Source organism: Mus musculus, chromosome 16 (genome assembly GCF_000001635.26).
Source record: "Mus musculus strain C57BL/6J chromosome 16, GRCm38.p6 C57BL/6J".
NCBI lineage: Eukaryota > Metazoa > Chordata > Mammalia > Rodentia > Muridae > Mus > Mus musculus.
Genome location: NC_000082.6, coordinates 75,689,557 through 75,703,447, shown reverse-complemented (window position 1 = coordinate 75,703,447; position 13,891 = coordinate 75,689,557). Strand labels below are relative to the sequence as shown.

General features: G+C 38.9%; 1 long non-coding RNA gene across 1 annotated transcript in view; it reads right to left on the bottom strand.

Moving 5' to 3' along the window:
* Positions 1–2,356: 2,356 nt before the first annotated feature.
* The window catches only part of Gm30162, a 41,736-nt gene continuing 30,201 nt past the window's right edge, over positions 2,357–13,891 (bottom strand). The window contains exon 3 of the long non-coding RNA XR_384965.1: positions 2,357–2,488. This is a non-coding gene — a long non-coding RNA (predicted gene, 30162). The remainder of the gene's footprint in view (positions 2,489–13,891) is intronic.

Here is a 13,891-nt window from a genome sequence, read left to right as displayed (position 1 = left end):
GGGCTAAGATGAAACACTATATTGATATTTCTATGTAACTTATGCTGACATGGTAATTGTTTTAGAGCATTGAGGAATTCTGAGCTCCCAAGCTCTTTTTAAACTCATATCTGCATAGCAAATAGATTCTAGGAAATGGGGACTGTTTTGCATAAATCTAATTATATTAGCTTTATGCTACTAGAATTGGCTAAAGGGAGCTGACAATCTAATGAAGATATGTTTTCCAAACTAAGTCATATCCATCTTACTTAAAAAATTAAATGTCTTCATTTAACTTACACTTTAGAATTGGAAACCAGTGAGTACATTTTTATGTCCATTTTAATATCTGTATCCTTTTTATAAGATGGATTGTAAAAGCAAAAACAAAGTAAATTAAATAGTATATGATTCCTGTTGGCCTGGCAGTGTTTTAATACCCATCTACCATTTTATCCCAAGATTTGGTCTTTCTGTTTAGTTCTAGAGATGATTAAACTGACTTATTTTAATACATAAGCTAGAGAGGAAGATGGAAGGAGAGTTCGTCTGTATGAGCAAGTATCTCACAAACTGTAAGCTTGTAGGAGAGTGAGTTTATAAGCTGCATCCCAGGGCATCCTGGGAGTCCATTTGTTTTTCTCATTTCCATTTCTCCCAAAATGTAATATACTAATACAGCTAGAATCTAATAATGAAAAACGCCATAGAGAATAAATTCTGATTAGGATATTACAGTGATATTCTTTCTTAGAAAGACCACATACTGGTCAATAAAAAACCAGGACTGTAGCCTTAAAAACAATAATATAAAACTGTTAAAATGACTCAGTAGTGAGACATGCTTTGGTGGATGCCTGGTATCCTGAATTTGATTCTGTGAAATTATCATGGAAAGACAAAACCAGTTCCCAATAGTTGTTCTCTCATTACCACATGTATGTGATGGAACGTGTATTCCTTCATCCAAACATACATATGTGCCAAGTTTCACATGTATGTGAAGTTACTATTATGAAGATCATAAAAATCAGAATGACATCCCCTCCAAACCAGTCTAACATCATGTAGTTAACTATATTCATAAATTAACTCCTTATTTACAAACCTATCCTATTAGAAATTTCCCAGTCTTCCTTACTCTACAGCTAAAAGATGGAGACACTGAATGTTTAGTGTCACACAAACCAAGGGTCCACACCTACAACAAGCTGGGCTATACATTCAACTATTTGTTAGTAAATTTGTTTGTAAGACAAATGCTCCAAAGCTAGGTATATTCTTTATCCCTAAGTTACAATGCACAAATTCCTAAACATTCAGCTTTCAGGCATATTATGTAAAAGGATTTGTATTTAGATTTTTGATGGCTCATGTATGAATTTTAGGCATGACTCTTTTTAATTCTAGAAACAATCACGCAGTTCACCCTCTATAAGAAAGAATGCAATTTAGTGCCATTAATTTGGTAAAATACTGGTTGTTGGGGGGGCACTGCTTAGAAAATGACATTTCCTTTTGGAGATGCTTCAGGCTTCCTTCCCATGGCTCTAATAATATTTAAATTTAAATATTTGTGATGTCTGGTGTACTTCCACATGCATTGTACAAACAGTGGAGCAAAATGAGCTCAAAAGGCAAAGAGAATAGACAAACATATTCACAGTTTGCAGAAGGGAAATTACCACCCAAAGAGGATAAATGACTTGCCTGAAATCCAGAGTCATCATGGAGAGACATGGAGCTTGGGTAGGGGAAAGAATTCTTAAGTAAGTTGGGAAAGAATTCCTGGACCTCCATGTTTGATCACAAAATGCAAGATGGGAAGGAGAGTACTGTTGGCACAATCCCTTCATTACATGGCTAGAAAGACGGCTAGTGGAGACACAGTGGATGTTTTTCTAAGACACGGAATATGAACATGACTAAGGTTCTAGGTCATTGCTTCAGGGATATCACACTGAATGTAAATGGGATTTTTAACTACATTTAATGGTGTACTTTAGATCAATGAAATTTATGTCTGGCTTCTATTCTAAGGTAGCTAAAGAAACCTTATATATAAGTATCCCTTCGTAAGTATCTATCGCTTTACCCACCAGCCATCTATCTTCTACCTCAGTCTTTGACAAAATATTTTATGACTCATTTTTATAAACCTTTATGTTCTAAAGAGCCCCAAACTCAAATTCTCAGAAATACTTGCCTTGAGAAATGTATTCTATTTCTAGAACAAAGATTATCTCTCCTTTTTACCTTCCATATTTGTAATTTGACAAAAAGTTATGTAATATTCTTACAAATTTACCATATTTCATTTTTCATGGTGGCATAGATGTATCAGCACATTTTCAAGAATAATGTCTTACTTTAGGTCTGTTACAGTAGAAGACTTCTGGATGGCAAAGCTCTCCAAATGCAAGAGAAGCATGGTACTTATTTTGAAAGATGAAACCAAACAGTAGCAAATGCAACTACATCAGCATGATATTTTGTGCACAATTCACTGTAAATTAAACATAAAGCATTAAATTTACATTCTTTATGTTTTTAGATCTGCCTTCCATATGCCATACAATCGTTGATTGACATAGCCTTCAAAATAAATGGAGGAAATGAGTTCGTTGATTCCTTAGGCAAATGCATAGAGCTAGAAAAAATTATCCTGAGTGAGGTAACCCAATTGCAAAAGAACACACATGGTATGCACTCACTGATAAGCCCAAAAGCTCCAAATAATCAAGATACAATTCACAGACCACATGAAGCTCAAGAAGAAGAAAGACCAAAGTGTGGGTACTTTGGTCCTTCTTAGAAGGAGAACAAAATACTCACAGAAGCAAGTATGGAGATAAAGTGTAGAGCAGAGACTAAAGGAAAGGCCATCCAGAGACTGTCCCACCTGGGGATTCATCCCATATACTGGCATCAAACTCAGACACTATTGTGAGTTCCAAGAAGTGCTTGCTGAAAGGAGCCTGATATAGCTGTCTCCTGAGAGACTCTGCCAGAGTCTGACTAACACAGGATCGGATGCTCGCAACCATCCATTGGACTGAGCACGGGGTACCCAATAGAGAAGTTAGAGAAAGGACTGAAGGAGTTGAAGGGGTTTGCAGCCCTATAGAAAGAACAACAATAACAACTAACCAGACCCCCAGAACTCCCAGGGACTAAGCCATCAATAAAGGAATACACATGGCTCCAGCTGCATAGATTGCAGAGGAAGGCCTTGTCATGAATCAATGGGAGGAGAGGTCCTAGTCCTATGAAGGCTCTATAGATGCCCCAGTGTAGGGGAATTGGGGGGGGGGAGGTGGGAATGGGTAGGTGGGTGGGTGGAGGAACACCATCATAGAAGCAGGGGGAGGGAGGATGGGATAGGGGGTTTCTGGGAGGGGGGAACTTAAAAAGGGGATAACGTTTGAAATGTAAATAAAGAAAATATCCAATAAAAAAGAAAATATATAAATGGAAGAAGGAATGAAGAAAAAATTGCTTAGCAAAAAGTAAGGTTATTCGTGGCCCTTGGAGATAGGCAGGCAGATTATATATTAGTTTTATTTTCTGTTTCCTTGTCTTTTTCTTGTTCACTGAAGACCTGAAGCAAATTAGTGAGGACTTTGACTTTGGACATACATTCACGGTATGTTCCCATTTGTAGCATGCAGCCAATTTACCTGACAACAGTGAGACCAATCAGTGGCCACAGCCGGAGGCTGCGATTCACTAAACCAAGTATGCAAAACAGGTGATCCATTCCATAGGTTACAAAAACTGGATAGTTTAACTCAGCATCTATTTCTCAATGAAGGATTATCTACATCAAGACCAGAAAAAAAATTGCAAATACTTCAGCTTAGGTGCTTCTTAATCATTCAAAATCAATCAAGATTAAAAAAAATCAAACAGTTTTACATCTTCATTCTGGCCTACTTCTGAGGTGTCTAGTATCATGATGAATGGAATATTTAATCCAACTTATAACTCGTTGTCTTTTTAAATCTTCAATTATTATTTTAACAATTTGTTGTAAAATTTTGTCTTACAGGCTTCCTGCTAAATAAGCTCACCCTATTTTAGTTCTTTTTGAACTCTGGCTGGCTGATTTAACTGGGCTGCTCTGACTCAAACTCCTCTTCTAGCTGACTGATCAATTTGGCTTCTCTAAGCTTCTGATTGGCTTCAAACTAATTCCGGCAATTTGTTCTAATCTTCTGGCTCTTTCTTCTTCTCTGGCTTCAACTCCCTCTGCTGACCTGCAAGGAGCTGCATGAACTCACGGAGACACTGAACTCCACTCCACTGCACTCAGTGCAATGACTGAATGAACTCAACTCAACAGAACTGACTGACTCTCTCTCCCTGCACTGCCCTGAAATAACATCTCTCTCCTGTGCTGTTCTCATGAGAGCTGGGCATATCCTAGCTCTGACTCCTTCTGTTAAATATTTCTCGGATTCTGCCCATCAATTTGATGTCACTTTGAAACATGGCCGCTTCCTTACCTACATTGTTTGGGATTAAAGGTGTGCATTCAAAGCATCTCTATATTCCAGCCCAAGTAGCTATGTTGCTGGATTAAAATTCCTCAACAATTATTTTATACATATTCATAAAATTTAATTAAATCTATGTATCTGGGGATCGTTTCAATAAGTAAAGACAGTTGTATATTATTTCTTTGGATATATCCATTTTATACCATGTAGTCATTAGCAGAGCCTGTATTCTAACAAATCTGTAAACAGACATCGTAAAGGAAAGATTCTGGTTTTGTTGATAGATAAGACTTAGGCAAACTTCTCACATTATGAATTTGAAATCCCTTTGCATGTGAAACAAGGATATTGCTCGTCTCAGAAGCTTGCTCTAGGAACTAAAGACAAAAGGGAAAGAATACAACAAGCAAGCATAGGCAAATGAATCTCCACGTTTGGTCCCTTTACCAAACAATTAATAACCATTATTTCAATGTTAATATATTAAATTTTAAGATGGATATAAGAAATAAGAGGGTTTTTCATTTTTGGCAGGTAAAACTTAACCAAGATACCACTTTTCAAAACATAAATAAAACCAATTATAAAGAATTCGCTATGGTACCTACATTCAACTTAGAATATACAATGAAATGACAGTCACGTATGCTTGACACAAGCAAGAAACTAAAAGAAAAATGTTTGTGTATACTCACTAAAGTTTCTTCTAAAAGATGGATGCGAGCATCTACTTTATCCAGGTGAAATTTGTTTCATTTGATTAAACAAAGAATTGAGAGAACCGGAAGTTTTGGATCAGTGCTAAGTGGGGCAGCCTACCGCTGCCCATCTGGAAAGCACGTGTTTCTCAAGAGGCACAGAACTCAATCAATTTTTAAAAATTCTGCTTTCTAACGTGAAGAGCCACAACAGACAAGGAGTCGTCAGGAGATGGATGACAGCCCCACAGACCTGGACGGACTCACAAGATGCTTCTGGTCCTCACTTATATTTACAATGTGGAAAAGGAACCAGGAAAACCTAGAGGAAACGTGTTTATCTGAAAGCCCTGCAGGTCCAGATATCAACATAAGATGAATACTCAAAATGTTCTTGAGAGTCCTATGCCTAATCCCATCTGACTTTTCTAGTTCTAGTAAGTTGTTCCAGCCAACGTGATACTTCCTTTCCCTTAGCTACTTACTTTATAAAAGAATTTGCTAACAAATGAGCTAAGTATTTCCAAAGGTCTATCTTTGACATTTGTGCCTGCAGAATACTGAACAAAAAGCCTTAGATGCCAACTTTACACATGCAGACCCCAGCAATCATTTTTAAATTGACACATAGGAAATTGAGAATAATAGCTAAATTACCAAGGCAGTAATCAACGTGTCCTATTTTCTCATGTAGAAAGATTAGGACAAGTCTTGTTGGCAAAAGTGCAACTCTAAGAGGCTACATTAATGAATATATATCATTATGTGAGAATTAAAGTTGACGTGTATAGCTGTATATGGGGAATTATTCAGCTGATTCATTTTGTGTTCAGTGTTTACAGATCTTGTTTTGAAGCCCTCCCAGTGCACAGAAGGACTTAGTCATTCACCCATAAATGTATTTTGCATCTTCCTATTCAACAAGTATCTCAAGATGACAAAATTTTGGGTGACATGCTAACCGTTGAGAGTCCTACATAAATAAAATAGAGGTCATGATTTATTTAGCATTGGAAACATATATTTAAAAATTTGTAAAAGTCAATGTCCCATATGTAAGCAATTTGCATTCATTTCTATGTTGATGTTTGGTCTGCTGCAATGTATTGTAATGTTTTGCTAAATTCTATACCTAGGTGTATGTGTAACTCCTCATGTTTAGAAGCTTTTGTTGTGCAATCCTTGTTCTATATCCCATTGTTCTTTGATTTAAAACTGTTGGTTAAATAAAATTGGCTATAGCCAATTACTGGAGGGATTAGAAGTAGGGAGGTAGGGAGTGATCTTATTGGAGGAGGAGAGACCAGGAGGAAAAGAGGGAGAAGGAGGGGAGAGGAGGAGGAGGAGGAGGAGGAGGAGGAGGAGGAGGAGGAGGAGGAGGAGAAGGAGGCCATCAGGAGGCGAGATGAGCCATGAACACATGGCCAGGAGAAACAACAAGTATCTGGGGTACACCCCTGTGGAAGTAGCCAGGTTTGAAGATAGAAGAGATTAGGGGTGACCTCTAGTAAGTGTCAAAGCCAAATAAAATAACCATAGTCTGAGTCTCATTTATGTATAAGCTAGTTAGGAATAAGCTTACATTGTTCATACATTTCTATGTTGTTGTTTTAATAGTTTCAACTCACAAATGGGGGAGCTATTGAATAATATTGAATAAAAAGTATTTGGTATAAATTTAACACTGGACAAGGTCAGCCTTGTCACCAGTGAATTCATCTTCTATCAAGTTAAGCCTCTGCAGTGTCCTCACTTGTTCTCTTGTCTGCAAACCTTGGATACCCACGTCTCCATTCTCATCCTTCATACTCCTGAGCATAAACCTAGAACACCTATATTCCTCCACTCACTTGTCCAGGAACGCCTGGCTCTCTCAATGCTGCCCTCTAGTGACTGTGATTTGCCAACTATCCTGATCTGCTCTTTTGTACCCTGAGTGAGGCTGTTCTGCCTGGGAGCCTGGATCATCCCAGAGACAGTCACCTAAAAGGTACATTTAGAAAGGTTCTTTCCCCCACCATTTCAGGTAAAGTGATGCATTCTCTTCCTCCTGCCTTGCTATGTTTTAATTATCTACATCCCATTGTTAAAATAAAAGTCTATGAATGCGACGTCATTCTCTCTCATTAGTCTATGGGCTCCCATCATATTGATCCACTCTTCCCTACATCCAGTATATAATATTAAATGATTAGAACAGATAATTGATTAAATTCATTGGCAAAAATCCAGTATATTGAAAACTCTTTGAATGGAGGTTGACATTTCTCTCACCACTATGTACTCCCCGAGCAGAACGAGGACATATAATATTAATTAATACATGCTTGCAGTTAATTAAAGAGTATCAAAGGAAAAGATCAATAAAAGCAGGGGAGAACTCTGCATTCAATGTCTGGTTATGTCCTTGTGCTGGCTAATCTTGGTTATCAACTTGATTGTATCTGGTTCAGCTAAGTAAGCAGCCACTGAGAGGGTCTGTGGGTTATACTTCTTAGAAGGACCAATAGATGGTGGGAAGGGTAGCAACTTCCTGTCCTGGCCCAGGCACAAAGTGATAGAAGGAAGCATTGTATCACTGTTTTCCACCCCACCCCTCCACCACTCTGTCTGCCCTCCTGCCTCCCTGCCTCCCTGCTTCCCTCCCTCCATCCCTGCCTGCCTGCCTGCCTGCCTGCTGGTTAGTCTCTGAAACTATATTGCTGCTACTGTTGCTACCATCGTCTTCTGACTGTCAGAGTCTAATGTTTTCAGCTTTTCATCATGGACTGGAGACCTGTAGCTCCCCAGAAATCCTTTAGAGCGTTAGTGCCAGATTGACATTGTTGAGGCATTCAGTCTGGTGGACTGAGCAACCATTGGATGCCCACTTCTCCGGGGTACAGACTGCTCCTGCCCAGCTAATACAATATAAACCAACGGAATACATCTCTTTTAAAATGCAAGTATGTAAATTTATTCTATTGGTCTGTTATGCTCATCATATGTATAAAGAGATTTGTTTTAAAATGAGCAATTCACTGTTTGCAGAAGGAATATGTCTTAGGGTTTTACTGCTGTGAACATTCACCCTGAACAAGTCAACTCTTATAAAGACAACATTTAATTGGGGGTGGCTAACAGGTTCAGAGGTTTAGTCCATTATTATCATGGCAGAAAGCATGGTGGCATCCAGGCAGGCATTGTGCTGATGGAGCTGAGAGATCTATATCTTCATTTGAAGTCCTTTAGGAGAAGATTGGCTTTCTGACAGCTAAGAGTAGAGTCTTAAAGCCCACTACCACAATGACTCACTTTCTCCCACAAGGACACACCCACTCCAACAAGGCCATACCTCTTAATAGTGCTACTTCATTTCTGGATGTAATACATACCAGATGTAGTTAAGTTGACAACCAGGAATGGAGGAGTGTTCCTCTTTCTCCACATCCTCGACACCACCTGCTGTCACCTAAGTTTTTGATCTTAGCCATTCTGACTGGAATGAGGTGGAATCTCAGGGTTGTTTTGATTTTCATTTCCCTGATGATTAAGGATATTGAACATTTTTTAGGTGCTTCTCAGCCATTTGGTATTCCTCAGTTGAGAATTCTTTGTTTACCTCATTACACCATTTTTTAATAGGATTATTTGGTTTTATGGATTTCAACTTCTTGAGGACTTTATATATATTGGATATTAGCCTCCTATCAGATTTAGGATTGGTAAAGATATTTTTCCAATCTGTTGGTTGCCTTTTGGTGTTATTGACAGTGCCCTTTGCCTTACAGAAGCTTTGCAATTTTATGAGGTCCCATTTGCCGATTCTTGATCTTACAGCACAAGCCATTGGTGTTCTGTTTAGGAATCTTTCCCCTGTGCCCATATCTTCGAGGCTCTTCCCCACTTTCTCCTCTATGTTTCAGTGTCTCTGGTTTTATATGGAGTTCTTTGACCGACTTAGACTTGAGCTTTGTACAAGAAGACAAGAATGGATCAATTCACATTCTTCTACATGCTAACTGCCAGTTGACCCAGCATCATTTGTGGAAGATGCTATCTTCTTTCCACTGGATGGTTTTAGCTCCTTTTTCAAAGATCAAGTGACCATAGGTGTGTGGGCTTATTTCTGAGTCTTCAATTCTATTCCATTAATCTACCTGTCTGTCGCTGTACCAGTACCATGCAGTTTTTATCACAATTGCTCTGTAGTACAGCTTGAGGTCAGGGATGGTGATTCCTCCAAAGGTTCTTTTATTGTTGAGAATAGTTTTTGCTATCCTAGGTTTCTTGTTATTCTAGATGAATTTGCAAATTACCCTTTCTAACTCTGTTAAGAATTTAGTTGGAATTTTGATGGGGATTACATTGAATCTGTAGATTGCTTTTGGCAAGATAGCCATTTTTACTATATTAACCCTGCCAATCCACGAGCATGGGAGAGCTGGTACAACCACTCTGGAAATCAGTCTGGTGGTTCCTCAGAAAATTGGACGTAGTATTACCTGAGGATCCCGCAATACCTCTCCTGGGCATATATCCAGAAGATGTTCCAACCGGTAAGAAGGACACATGCTCCACTATGTTCATAGCAGCCTTATTTATAATAAGCTGGAAAGAACCCAGATGCCCCTCAACAGAGGAATGGATAAAAGCAATGTGGTACATTTACACAATGGAGTACTACTCAGCTATTAAAAACAATGAGTTTATGAAATTCTTAGACAAATGGATGGATCTGGAGGATAACATCTTAAGTGAGGTAACCCAATCACAAAAGAATACACATGATATGCACTCACTAATAAGTGGATATTAGCCCAGAAGCTCAGAATCCTTCCTAGAAGGGGGAACAAAGTACCCATGGAAGGAGTTACAGAGACAAAGTTCAGAGCAGAGTCTGAAGGAACAATCATACAGACACTGACCCACTTGGGGATCCATTCCATAAACAACAACCAAACCTAGACACTATGGCAGATGCCAACAAGAGCCTGCTGACAGGAGCCTGATCTATCTGTCTTCTGAGGGCCTTTGCCAGGGCCTGACAAACACAGACGTGGATTCTCACAGCCATGCATTGGACAGATCACAGGGCACTCAATGAAGGAGCTAGAGAAAGGATGAAAGAAGTTGAATCAATCTGAAGCACCATAGCAGGAACATCAATATGAACTAAGCAGTACCCCCAGAGCTCCTTGGAACTAAATAACCAATCAAAGAAAATACATGGTAGGACATGTGGCTCTAGCTGTATATGTAGCAGAGGATGGCCTGGTTGGTCATCAATGGGAGGAGAGGCCTTAGGCCATTTGAAGGTTCTATGCCCCAGTATAGGGGAAGGCCAGGACTGGAAATTGGAGTGGGTAGGTTGGGGAGCAGGGGAATGGAGAATGGGATAGGGGTTTTTCAGAGGGGAAACTAGGAAAGGGAATAACATTTGAAATGTAAATAAAGAAAATATCTAATAAAAATGTTAATGTTAAAAAAGTTAAATGTTTAAAAATATTGACAACCAGGAATAGCCATCACAGAATGTAATTTTAAAAAACAAAAATTATGATTAACATTTTGATATTAAGTTGTTAGCCCAATTTAGGATTAAAAATACTTTATAATTACATACTGTCCTACCTTTCATATTTTTAAAAACTGGGGTTTGTAAAAATAATGTTCACTTTGCACTAACAAATTTGAATTTCTTTATGACATTAGCCATGTTATGTCACTTAGAAACAGTGAACATGTGAGAAAAAAAATCCAGAGGTTGGAAAATAATAAATATATTTAATATTATTAAAAACATTGTACCTGGCAAGCTATTGAGTGTGAATGTATCAGCATATTCACAGGTACATTTTGATTATTCTGAATTCCAAATATTTCTGCTTCATATAATTTTGCTATATTACAAGTTTTATTTTTTTTATTTATGAATTTGGAAACTATGGCATGTCCAGAGAACTTCCAAAGAACTGAATGTACTCACTAAGGGCTGTTTATCTTAACAGAAGTGGGAATTGTAGGCAGTGGATGCTTTCATGTTCATTCATGCTTAATGGAGACTTTAGTCCTGAGTTGATAAGCCATAGAAGTTTTTATTTTGTTACTAATATTTCTCTTCAACTTAACTTTTAAAACACTGAGTAGTGGATATTCATCAATACAACAAAACCAAAATAGAAAAAAATTCAACTGCAGTTGTGGAGATAGCTAAAAGCTCTTGCCATGCAGATAAGAGGAACAAAATTTAGATCTACCACACCCGTGAAAACGTTAGGTGGCTATGGCCAACCAGCCTATGATTGACTTTGGCCTGAAAAGAGGGGACATGAAATTAGTCTGAACAGGTTAGAGGGTGCGCCAGAGAACCGGACAGCTTCTGGGACGAGCAGAAGCACAGAGCCGCTGAGGCAGCACCCTTGGCGGGCCGCAGACAGCCGGCCACCATCCGGACCAGAGAACAGGTGTCTGCCTGGCTTGGGAGGCGGCCTCAGCCTCAGGAGCAGCGGTCGCCATCTTGGTTCCAGGACTCCCTGGAACTTAGGAATTTACTCTGCACAGGTGAGAGTCTGCACCACAGAAGCTGACAGCTGCTGGGAACTGCCAAAGCAACACAGCTTCTGAGAGAGGCCCTGTTTTGGGCCTTCTTCTTCGACCAGGAGGAGGTCCAAAAACAAGATATCTGCGCACCTTCCCTGTAAGAGAGCTTGCCAGCAGAGAGTGCTCTGAGCACTGAAACTCAGAGGAGAGAATCTGTCTCCCAGGTCTGCTGAGAGACGGTAACAGAATCACCAGAAGAACAATCTCTAAACAGAGTCAACTATAACTACTAACTCCAGAGATTACCAGATGGCGAAAGGTAAATGTAGGAATCCTACTAACAGGAACCAAGACCACTCACCATCATCAGAACCCAGCACTCCCACTTCGCCCAGTCCAGGGCACCCCAACACACCCGAAAACCTAGACCTAGATTTAAAAGCATATCTCATGATGATGGTAGAGGACATCAAGAAGGACTTTAATAAATCACTTAAAGAAATACAGGAGAACACTGCTAAAGAGTTACAAGTCCTTAAAGAAAAACAGGAAAACACAATCAAACAGGTAGAAGTCCTTACAGAAAAAGAGGAAAAAACATACAAACAGGTGATGGATATGAACAAAACCATACTAGACCTAAAAAGGGAAGTAGACACAATAAAGAAAACTCAAAGTGAGGCAACACTGGAGATAGAAACCCTAGGAAAGAAATCTGGAACCATAGATTTGAGCATCAGCAACAGAATACAAGAGATGGAAGAGAGAATCTCAGGTGCAGAAGATTCCATAGAGAACATCGGCACAACAATCAAAGAAAATGGAAAATGCAAAAAGATCCTAACTCAAAATATCCAGGAAATCCAGGACACAATGAGAAGACCAAACCTACGGATAATAGGAGTGGATGAGAATGAAGATTTTCAACTCAAAGGACCAGCAAACATCTTCAACAAAATTATTGAAGAAAACTTCCCAAATATAAAGAAAGAGATACCTATGAACATACAAGAAGCCTACAGAACTCCAAATAGACTGGACCAGAAAAGAAATTCCTCCCGACACATAATAATCAGAACAACAAATGCAGTAAATAAAGATAGAATACTAAAAGCGGTAAGGGAAAAAGGTCAAGTAACATACAAAGGCAAGCCTATCAGAATTACACCAGATTTTTCACCAGAGACTATGAAAGCCAGAAGAGCCTGGACAGATGTTATACAGACACTAAGAGAACACAAATTCCAGCCCAGGCTACTATACCCAGCCAAACTCTCAATTACCATAGATGGAGAAACCAAAGTATTCCACGACAAAACCAAATTCACACATTATCTCTCCACGAATCCAGCCCTTCAAAGGTTAATAACAGAAAAAAACCAATACAAGAACGGGAACAATGCCCTAGAAAAAAACAAGAAGGTAATCCCTCAACAAACCTAAAAGAAGACAGCCACAAGAACAGAATGCCAACTTTAACAACAAAAATAACAGGAAGCAACAATTACTTTTCCTTAATATCTCTTAACATCAATGGTCTCAACTCCCCAATAAAAAGACATAGACTAACAAATTGCCTACACAAACAAGACCCAACATTTTGCTGTTTACAGGAGACACATCTCAGAGAAAAAGATAGACACTACCTCAGAATAAAAGGCTGGAAAACAATTTTCCAAGCAAACGGTATGAAGAAACAAGCTGGAGTAGCCATCCTAATATCTGATAAGATTGACTTCCAACCCAAAGTCATCAAAAAAGACAAGGAGGGGCACTTCGTTCTCATCAAAGGTAAAATCCTCCAAGAGGAACTCTCAATTCTGAATATCTATGCTCCAAATACAAGGGCAGCCACATTCATTAAAGAAACTTTAGTAAAGCTCAAAGCACACATTGCACCTCACACAATAATAGTGGGAGACTTCAACACACCACTTTCACCAATGGACAGATCATGGAAACAGAAACTAAACAAGGACACACTGAAACTAACAGAAGTGATGAAACAAATGGATCTGACAGATATCTACAGAACATTTTATCCTAAAACAAAAGGATATACCTTCTTCTCAGCACCTCATGGTACCTTCTCCAAAATTGACCACATAATAGGTCACAAAACAGGCCTCAACAGATTCAAAAATATTGAAATTGTCCCATGTATCCTATCAGATCACCATGCACTAA